The sequence below is a fragment of the Mustela nigripes genome, chromosome 5, assembly GCF_022355385.1.
Source record: "Mustela nigripes isolate SB6536 chromosome 5, MUSNIG.SB6536, whole genome shotgun sequence".
NCBI classification, from domain to species: Eukaryota; Metazoa; Chordata; class Mammalia; order Carnivora; family Mustelidae; genus Mustela; species Mustela nigripes.
This window is the reverse complement of record NC_081561.1, coordinates 102,881,891-102,892,946: the sequence shown is the minus strand read 5'-3', so window position 1 is coordinate 102,892,946 and position 11,056 is coordinate 102,881,891. Positions and strand designations below refer to the sequence as shown.

Genomic DNA, 11,056 nt, shown 5'->3' with positions numbered 1-11,056 from the left:
GACTTATTAGATACCAGAAATTAGGGTATGAAGTGTCCTTTAGCCAGTAACTCTGGGAAAAGAAAGTTGGAAAATAAGCAATTCATTCTTTTTTAAAAAAAATTTATTTATTTTTAAAATTTGTTTGACAGAGAGAGATCACAAGTAGGCAGAGAGGCAGGCAGGGGGTGGGGGTGGGGAGCAGGCTCCCCGCTGAGCAGAGAGCCCAAGTCAGGGCTCAATCCCAGGTCTCTAAAATCATGACCTGAGCTGAAGGCAGAGGCTTAACCCACTGAGCCACCCAGGTGCCCCAGTTCATTCTTTTTAAGAAGTGCCCAGCCCTGAGCTAGGCACTTTGAGTTATATAAAAGAGCTAGATGACACAGTCTTTATACATACAGATTCATACTCTAGTGACACAAAGATTTGAAACTGTAATAACCAGAATATACAAAGTCATAAGCTAATATTCTGTTTGGGGTGGAGGGTATAAGTGTACAACGAATTCTGGAAAAAAAAAAAAAGATCCTAGTAGGTCGAAAGTTTCATGGGGAACGAAGTCTCTGAAGGAAGTACGAGACTCAGCTGGGCAGACAGGAAGAGCCAGAGGCCCTCACACGTTCAGGTAACTAGAAAACCACAGACTCTGTCAAGAAGGCGGCCTATGAAGTGGAGAGGAAGACAGCTAGCCCAACTATACAGTTGCTGGATGGAGATCATTGGAGGATTAATGGGAAGTGGCATCAGAATCATCAGAGATTTTGGTACTTAATTTATAAAATCCTTTCCCTTAATTTATTTTATTCAATGTTCATCATGAAGTAGGTAAGGCAACAGGATTACTTCCTTATTTTATAGACTGGAGGTGGGTGAAGTGTTTTACCCAAGTTTACAGGGCCAGAGGTTGAATTAGAAGGAGGACCCAAAGCTTCTAATTCTCTTAGCCCTTCTCTTTTTACTACAAAACTTGTTATGCTGTGGCAGAATCAAAATTAATGGTTTGATTGTCTGTTTTGTTTTTTGAGGCAGACGGTTATGAATGATTTAAAAAAGAAGACTATACTGATTTCATTTAAAATTTGGTTTTCAGGATATTGATCATGTTTACTTCCAGATCCATGTGGAATACGTCATTTTTTCCCTAGCACTATTTAGCTACCAAGATAACAGGGGCTGGAGTTTCTAAATTAAAAGGGCTTAAAAAATTTATTTATTTATTTATTTATTTATTTGAGGGAGAGAGCACAAGCAGGAGGAGAAGCAGGCAGAGGGAGAGAGAAAAGGCTCCCTGCTGAGCAGGGAACCCAAACAGGGGCTAGATCACAGACCCTGGGATTATGACCTGAGCAGAAAGCAGACAGCTTAATCAACTGAGTTACCCAGGTGCCCCTGTAAGTTAAGAGGGCTTTAACATTTACCTCCATCCTGACCCATGACCCATACTTATGAAACCACTATTAAAGAAACAAAACAAATCTTGTCATGGAGCTTTCTTTTTGAGTCAACTGCATGATTTGATAAAGAAAAAAAAAAAAAAAAAGAAAAAAAGAAAAGCCCCTGGCTACTATGTTCAGTTTCCATAGATTTTACCAGAATGACTGAATGGGTATAATATGATTTTTATGATTTCCTGATTAGTTCAATTCTCCTCTTTCATTTGACTACATGGTGGTTTCCATAAAGATTCTGAAAGCATTTTGTAGACATGAGACTTTTCAAGAGGATGGTGGTCTAAATCAAACTTTAGAAAACTGAAAATACACTCTGCATGGTGACCTTGTCTCTGTAAGATTAGAATCTTTGTACTTTCTCCATGGAAGCTTAGTGAACAGGTATCACTTTAAAAAAATTATAAATTTATTGGGCATAGTACTCTATTATAAAATAGTGTTGTTTGTGTGTGGCTCATATGTGTGTGTCTATAAGAATCATGCTTGCTTCAGTTAAATTCAAAGGTTTATTAATATTAAGAGGAGAAAGCCTTATGCCATGGACACAGAAAACTCTCAGTCCAGCACAGAATGGGATGAGTAAAGTTGACATGAGAGACAGAGAGCCATGGAAAATTGAAGAGGTGAGAGGAAATACTTTAGACATTTAAACAGAATCTAGAAGAATGTGTAGGACTTTATCAGGTAGAGATGGAGGTAGGACATGCTCAGCAGGGGACAGCAAAGACTAAGGCCTGATGTGAGAAAGAGATAACTATATTTGGGAAACCAGGAATAATAAAAGTTTATAGATTTATTGGGTACAGATTAATGGTGAAAAGTAATATTGCAAAAATATTTAGGCCAGATTTTTAAAAGTGAACTTAATTTGGTATACAATATGTAAGCATTGAAAAATATGGAGTAACAGAGTGATAAAAATCACAGTGGCTTTGATATAGAAATAGAATTAGAGCAGAGAAAAATCAATTGCTATAGGATTGTCTAGCAGAGACCTCTAAGAATCCAAATTAGTAACAACAAGACTTGATCAAGGATAATTACAGCTAAGAGGGAAGAGGGAATATATGTGATAGATTATTTTTAGTGATATGGATACATAGTTGATTAATGGTCAGCCATGGTTATTTCCTAAGTACATTTTGTCAGGCATTTTTAACTTTTATAAGAGCAATGTATTTTTTCCTTGAGTGTACTTTACTACTCTGGCTGCCATTCTGTATGAGATCAAAAATGTGAGAAGCAGAGGTGGAGAAGCTTCAGTATTTTCTTGTGCTTACTCGACTGATTTTGCTGACAGTTTGCTTCTTCCTTAACTTGTGACGGCCTTCTGGAGATGTGGAAAGGGACGGTCTTAACTGGTAAGGGGCCATCCTATAGTTAAGATTGCATAAGGAGAAAGGATTAATCATATGTAGAGAAAGCCCTGAGACCAGTGCAGGAAATTCTGAAGGAAATCATGAGATGAGAGAAAGATCTAGAAATCAACTCCAATATTCTACCTTCCCATCCTCTGTAAGTCTGGTGTCTCTAAATATGTTTCAAGGCCCAGCACACCTTTTCCCAGGATCTTTCTGAATCATTTGGACCAACACGCAGTGGCTGAGCATCCTCAGCCATCCAGTATTGACCCAAGCTTGATAAGCATCTTCTACTTTGATCCTTGTGTTCAAAGCTCTATTCTAGTCCCCTTCTTGTGTACCCACATTCCCCCTTGTACTTGGACCCCGATTTAGTCTTGTTTGTTTTCCTGAGTCTCTGACTTTGAATGCAAATGCAGGATCCTGAGAGACATACCACATAATAAGTAACCTACTGGATAGCCACTCTCTCCACCTTGCTTTTCCTGAAACTCTGCTTTTGCCACTACCTTAAGATGCCCACCTCTCATGCTCTCACCTTGTTTTTCTTGTTGCTTGGACTGTAAATGGAAATGCCATATTCCCCAGACCACCATGAGGCTCCACTTTCACTCTGCTTCCAGAAGCTGGGTTTTTTCAACCCAGCTATTCAGTGAACACCTCTGATGTTACTAGCTTTGCCTGATGATTCCTGAGTTCAAAGAGATAAAAGAACATTTTAAGAAGTCAGGCCCAAATGAGGAATTATGGAGGTAAGGAACAGAGTGCTATGTGAGAGAGAGAGGAAATATGAAGACTTTGTTAACTTTGTAATTTGCTCATTTTTCTTAAATGGGAAGCTCAAACTTGAAGCACTTCTCAAGTTTAAGAAATGAAGCTAATTATATCAAATAATTTTTGTTGTTGTCCTTTTACTTTATTAAAAATAAACTAGGGGGGAGCCTGGATGGCTCAATCATTAAGCATCTGCCTTTGGCTCAGGTTATGATCCCAGGGTACTGGGATCAGGACTCCCTGCTCAGCACTGAGTCTGCTTCTCCCTTTCCCACTCCCTCTGCTTCTGTTCCCTCTCTAGCTGTGTCTCTGTTGTCAAATAAATAAAATCTTCAAAAAAGTGAAATAGGGGTATATTTTTATAGTAATATAATTTATACGACAATAATCATTATGACTCAAGAGATTTTCTTGACTTAGGACTATAAAAGAGATTCTTTCACTCCAATGGTAAGGATAGGGATGGGGAGTGGTGGAGAATACCACTTGTGTGGATGTGATGTGATTACCATAAATCTATGTACACTCTACTTGCCTCTCCTTGATCAGGTAGATTTGTAAGTGTTTTCATCATTTAAAGTAGTTATGCAAATTGTCTACACTGTACGTAGAGGTAATGACTGTGAGTGTTGTGTATGCATGTGTGGACGGGCATTATTTTTAAGGAATAATATTTAACTATTTGGAGCAGACTAGTTAAATACTAGTTGCCTTCCTCTTCCTTTAAAGGAGGAAGAAACCACTCATCCCTAAGTGGGATGCTGAACAAGATCATCCCTCAGGTACCTTTCTAGCTAAACATTTTGATTTTCTCCAGAAGTTTTCTAGGTGACGATGTGTATAAATAACTTCTTTTGTTTTCTCTTTGAGGAATGTAGAAACCCAACCACGTTCCTATGTAGGAATCAAGAAGTGCTTTTTGTAGCTTAAAAATAACATATTTCAAGGATGCTAGATATTACTAAAAATCAAAGATGCAAATCTGAAAACACTACTCAATAAACTACAAATATTTGATCAGGCTAATACTCGAGGGGGAAAAATTCTTGATCTATAATAGGCAAAATAATTAGAATTTACAGCAGTAATGATTGTTATAACAAGAATGGTATTTTTTCCCTCTGGGTTATTATGATTTTAACAGATCTGAAACTGTTTAGCATTCTTGTTAGAGATATTAGTGTTAATGTCATGTTAGCCATTACATCAAAGGCAATGCATTATAGTTTAAATGTTATTCAGTATTCCAAATTTTTCTTCAATAAATATTTATCGAGCATCTACTATTGTCAGGTATGATGTTAGTGCTGTGCATACAATGAGCAAAACAGGTTCTCTTCTCTCACAATTTCCTTGCAATGACACAAGAATGTTACAAGAGCTTAATTTATTCATTAAGTAAGCAGTGATTACTGACAGGCAGGTAGTATGTTTATAGCCACAGCATGAACCAAGTGAACTGTCCCCTGCCTTTATGAAGCTGGCTTCCTATTAGCAGATAGAGAGACGTAAATGGACACTTAAAATACATATTTGCATTACATGAAGAAGTACCTGGGGTATGGGGAAAATACAAAAGGCACCTTGCCTTGCCTTTAGGAGTGTGCAAAGTTTTCCCAGGAGAAAGGCCCAAGCTAAGTCCTCCCAGACATATAGGAATCAGTCAGACCTTTGGGTAAAGAACAGCTTGTGAAAATGCCTGAAAGCAAGGTAATGGGAGAAATGTGGTATGAGTAGCCCAGAGAATATTTGGGGGCAAGGAGTGAACTGTGAGGCAAGAGGAGTCAGATCATTAGGGCTTGCCTGCCATTCTGAGGCTTGGACTTTGTCTACAGTGAAACAGGAAACAATTGAAAGGTTTTAAACATGGAAGATACATGACTAGGAGCAGCTCTGTGTGAAGAATATACTTATACTACCACTCCATCTCTGAAAGGTCTGCAACCCCAAAGTATGGTTTTTATGTATGTTTTAATTTGGCATGGGATTTAGGCTCAGATGTTTCAACTTATCTAAAGTCAAATGTCAATTTAAAATTACTGTTTACGGAGTAAACTGCCTTTTTAGTTTGGATGTTTTTCCTTGCTGCTTTACCCCAGTAAGCACCATAATCTTGGGTCTCTATTTAGACATTCCATCGCGGATACTCTCCTCATTTAGAATGTGAGCAGGAAGGTTCTAGTGATCCCACAAAAGACAAATACTTGGAATGTTTGATCCTGTCACACTATATATTCCAGAGATGCAGTTTCTGTCCCAAGTATTCTTTCTTTCTTTCTTTTTTTTTTTTTTTTTAAAAGATTTTATTTATTTATTTGACAGAAAGAGAGAGGGAACACAAGAAGGGGGAGTGGGAGAGGGAGAAGCAGGCTTCCCACTGAGCTGGGAGCCAGACACAGATCATGACCTGAGCTGAAAGCAGACACTTAACAATTGGGCCACCCAGGCACCCCTGCCCCAAATATTCTTTAATCTCTTCTGTTTACATCTGGGTGAGCCACTCATCTAAATACTAACATGTCTTTAACACCTGTTAATCTTCATTCTAACAGAGAAGTTAGTCCTAGATTCAGTCTGTCTGCAGGCAGTTGCTGCTGAAGGATGGGAGCATAAGGCACTCAGGCCAAGGCAGCAAGCACAGGGAGCCTTCCAGGACCAGAAACTTGAACTGTCAAAATTGGGAAGTTGCAAATGAGGAAATCCAGTCATTAAAGTTTAATTTATTGCAAGGGAGTTAGAACCCCATGTCTATTTCACTGTATACTGGGGATTCAGCTATCCTTTGGATTTCTTGGTCAAGATGATTTAAACACAGTGCCTCTGTGGTAAGACAATTTCTTGTTTTCCTGAAATAAGAGGTGGATTCCTAGGCTCACATACAATAAAGTATTGTCTTGAATGTTTGATGGATCACTGGACTGTTAGTATATGATTATGATATGGAATGATATTTTTATTTTCAGTGGTATTTTATATCAACTATCATAACAAATCTTTTCAATGCAGAAAAATATATCACATACAAACCAAGATTTTACTAATGCGTCCTCCTCTTGTTCCTTTCTCTCTCACATTTCAAGAATATTATTCCTGAATGTAATACAGAGAGGCTCAGAGCTGACTGCAGGCCCTGAACTGGAGGTGCTTTAGGGAAAAAAAAAAAATCAAGCTGATGGTTTTAAACAGATATAAGCTTCTCAAGGATTATATTGCTGACCTAAAGCAGACAATGGAAACTTTTAAACACTGAAGCTTGAGTTACAGAACAAATGACAAAAGGAGACATTAAAAAAAAAAGCTGCCGCAATCTCTATCTGTAATTCCAAGGCTAAGAATGTAGTTGTGCACTGGTAATTATTTAGTTTCAAGAACATATTCTTTTTCTTTTAAATTCCCTCTCATCTTCAAAAACGTTAAATTTTAAAATTAAATAATAAATGGACATACATTTTCTTTTTCCCGAGTGACTACTTTGAGCCCTGTACAGTCATTAGTACAGCTCTTGAATGACACTTGTCTTTAATCCAGTAAATTCCTCTGAGAAGCTCGTGGCTTAGAAGGATTATAGGTTATACAGACATAAAATCCCTGGAAAATAGCTGCTAAGGCCATAGCTACACTATACAAACATATGGACTATCCGCCAAATAACAAGATCATTTGCAAAGCATATTTTTTTTGTTTCAAGTTTTTATTTAAATTCTAGTTAGTTAGCATATAGTATAATATTAGTTTCAGGAATAGAATTTAGTGATTCGTCACTTACATACAACACCCAGTGCTCATCACAAGTGCCTTCCTTAATACCCATCACCTGTTTATCCTCCACCCATCTCGCCTCCAGCAACCCTCAGTTTGTTCTCTACAGTTAAGTCTGTTTTATAGTTTGCCTCTCTCTTTCTTTTTTTTTTCTCTCTTTCTTTTTTTATCCCCATGTTCATTTATTTCATTCCTTAAATTCTGCATGAGTAAAATCATACGGTATTTGTCTTTCTCTGACTTACTTTGCGTAGCATAATATACTCTAGCTCTATGCAAATCACTGCAATAGCAAGATGTCATTCTTTTTTTATGACAAAAGACCCTGAATAGCCAAAGTAATCTTGAAAAAGAAAAGCAAAGCTGGAAGCATCACAATTCCAGATTTCAAGCTGTTTTACTGTCATCAAGACAGTATGGTGCTGGCATAAAACCAGACACATAGATCAATGGAACAGAATAGAAAACCCAGAAATGGGCCCTCAACGATATGGTTAACCAATGTTTGACAAAGCAGGAAAGAATAACCAATGGAAAAGACAGTCTCTTCAACAACTGTTGGGAAATCTGGACAGCAACATGCAGAAGAATGAAACTGGACCACTTTCCTACAACATACACAAAAACAAATTCAAAATGGATGAAAGACCTAAAGGTGAGACAGAAAACCTGCAGAGGGTATCAATATTTAAGTGGTAATTGTAAATTATAACACACAAATATGTTATTTCTGTGTTCACAGAATGCCTTCTGATTCTGGAAAAGAGTCATAGATTATTTGAGTTTGTTCAATAGTTAAGAGGTATTTAAATATATACACATCTTATGAATGGCTCAAAATCTATCTTTGTGAGTTCTAAACAGTGGTGTCCTGGGAAATATATAATAATTTGCTCTGAAAGAAACAAAGAAAGGGACAGGGAGAGAGGAAGGGAGGGAGAGAGAAAGAGAAAGAAAAAAAAAGAGAAAGGATTGAAGGAAATAAAGGAAGAAAGAAAAAATGAAAGCAAACAAAAGAGATAAGAAAAAGAAAGTTCAGAATTGTAGTGTTTGCCAATTCCCAAAGTATAAATACTCTTAATATGGATTGTTTCAAACTACCAGTGAGACATCATTGCATGCAGAACTGGGAAAGAGATACACACCACTGGCTCCTGTAAGAGTAGAGTTTAGCTCCAGCACATCACTGGCTGTAGTAATTTCTCAGGACTCCAAATCCCATTATGTAGTCAGTGCTATAAGCATGGGTTCTGTAAAACAAATATATTTAAGATAATTTTAGAATCTTTATCTTACAGACTTAAAAATTAAATCAACACTACATAGTACATACAGAACAAGACATTCTGCTAGGTATAATAGAGTATAAAAAAATGTAAGATATACTTGTCCTTAAGGAATTACAGTCTGGTTTGGAATACTGAACAAAAATTCTTAACACCAGAAATCACAAAGATTGAAATAATAGTATAAATAATAGTTTCAGGAAGTATAGATAAATAACAATAAAAAATGAACTATCAAATGATAGGTGTAGTCAATAATTACCTGATGAAAAAAGCGTGAAGATATTCTTTTTTAAAATTTTTTTTAAAGATATATTTATTTGACAGAGAGAGATCACAAGTAGGCAGAGAGGCAAGCAGAGAAGAGTGAGGATATTCTGAGGGATGATTTTATGAGGATGCATGGCAGACAGACTTGATGTATGATTAGCATTTGGCAGGAGCAGAACATCTGTGTAACTACATTTTAATAACAATGGCTGATGGTTACTAGGCAGTTACTCTGCCAGACACTGGACAGCTTCATCTAAATCAGCTAATTTAATCTTCACAGAAGCATTATGAGCCAGGTTTTTTGGAGTATAAATGAGACAATACACATTTTATAAATAAGAAAACTAAGGCCTACGGACATGAAACAAGTGTTGAGGTCCATCAACAGGCAAATGGTGGACCTTGAGCTGGAATTCAGGTTTCTCTGGTCCTAAACCCTTAAGTCCACTGCTAAATTGGGGAGCAAATCTAGACATACAATTTTTAGGATGAAGTTACAAAAAAAGTTGAACATAAAGAATAAGGAGTTCAGAAATTATTAGGCAGGGTAATATTTTATAGAAAAATAATAACCAGACCCTTGAAAATTAAACCAAAAAGTGAAATATTCAAACATCTTGTTTATCCCCCTCCTGTGATATTTTTTTCTTTTTTGATTTTGGAATCCACTTATGACAAACTGGGACATAATATGTGCAAAAACTGAATATTACAAATGTTTGAGATAATGCCTTATGAGTTATGTGAGTCTATCATCAGCTTCAAAACTTTTTGATACTTAATCAGAATATATATAAAGATAAGGCTTCAACTGGGAGTCTATGGCTTCTTCAAAAGATCTCTTGAATTGTGTTTATATAAAGTTAATAAAACTGGTTGAATAAATAGTCAAAGAACCAAGCATTCTTTACGTCTGCATGATGCACATTGGCAATCAAGCATTTAATATTTATTCCCAATTGTGTTGACAAGTCCTTTGCCATTATACGGGGAACTTTGGACTATCAGCTTTGTGAAAACTCTTTTTGTCCCCCATATGCAGGATGCTTTAGATGTACAGAAATCTGGAAAAGAGGGGCGCCAGGGTGGTGCAGTTGGTTGAGTATTAGACTCTTGGTTTCACCACAGGGTCACACTATCAGGCCTGTGATAGACTCTGCACTCAGCACAGAGTCTGTTTGGTTTTCTCTCTCCCACTCCCTCTGCCTGCCTCACCACCGATGCTTGCTTATGCTCTTTTTCTCTCTCTCTCTCTCAAATAAATAAATAAATCTTAAAAAAAAGAAAGAAAGAAAGAAAGAAATGTGGAGAGGAAAAATACATCTTTTGGATAAAAATCTCCTGGTCTTTGCTCATTTCTTTTAGACAGCAAAGAAGAAAAACTATTCTGGTTTTTGTTGTTGTAGTTGTTGTTGTTTTATGAGATTGTTCTGGAAATGAACACTACCTATTAGTTTAAGTAAAAAAGTTTGTAGTTTAAAGTTACTATTTAGTTGCAAGTCATTAAATATATTGCCAAATAACTTTTTATAAGATACGCATAGTGCCAATGAATTTATTTAAAACACAGGGGAAGAAAGCTTTTTTCTCTCTCTGAAAGACAATGAAAAAATGAAACTTCTTTGTAATTTATAAACAGTAATATTGGGCAGTATACGTGCATTTTCATTTTGGTTTTAAATAAATTCTCTAAGGTTCTAAGAACACTCTTACTAGCCTATAAGCTAGTCTTTATTCTATCAGACACTTCTTACCTTTTCTCTGCACAGCATGGATAATGAAAAGAAATTTGGATTGTGCAAGGAGTGGGTAGACCAAATATTACAAAAGTTTGAGATAATGCCTTACTAGTTGGGTAAGTATAACAATCTTTAGTTGGAAAACCACTCCTAAAAGAAAAGCAGTACTGGTTACTAAAAAGATTTGAATTGTGTAAGATGTAGCCTTTGGGTCAGTGTTTTTAAAGCTTTCTCATTTATGTCCTGAAGCCATCTGAAGTTTGACGGAAGATAGCTTCACATAGGTGCACACTTTTTTTTTTTTAATTTTTTATTTTTTATAAACATATATTTTTATCCCCAGGGGTACAGGTCTGTGAATCACCAGGTTTACACACTTCACAGCACTCACCAAATCACATACCCTCCCCAATGTCCATAATCCCACCCCCCTC

General features: G+C 36.6%; 1 long non-coding RNA gene across 4 annotated transcripts in view; it reads right to left on the bottom strand.

The window, feature by feature from the left end:
• Positions 1-2,465: 2,465 nt before the first annotated feature.
• LOC132018259 (uncharacterized) overlaps positions 2,466-11,056 on the bottom strand; it is a 213,124-nt gene continuing 204,533 nt past the window's right edge. For 3 of the 4 annotated variants that reach the window (XR_009404489.1, XR_009404490.1, XR_009404488.1), the window contains 3 exons: positions 8,470-8,574; positions 3,330-3,482; positions 2,466-2,804 (listed from right to left, as the gene is read on the bottom strand). This is a non-coding gene — a long non-coding RNA (uncharacterized LOC132018259). Of the gene's footprint in view, positions 2,805-3,329; positions 3,483-7,632; positions 7,933-8,469; positions 8,575-11,056 lie in introns of those variants that run through there. The other variant, XR_009404491.1, reaches the window with a different exon arrangement.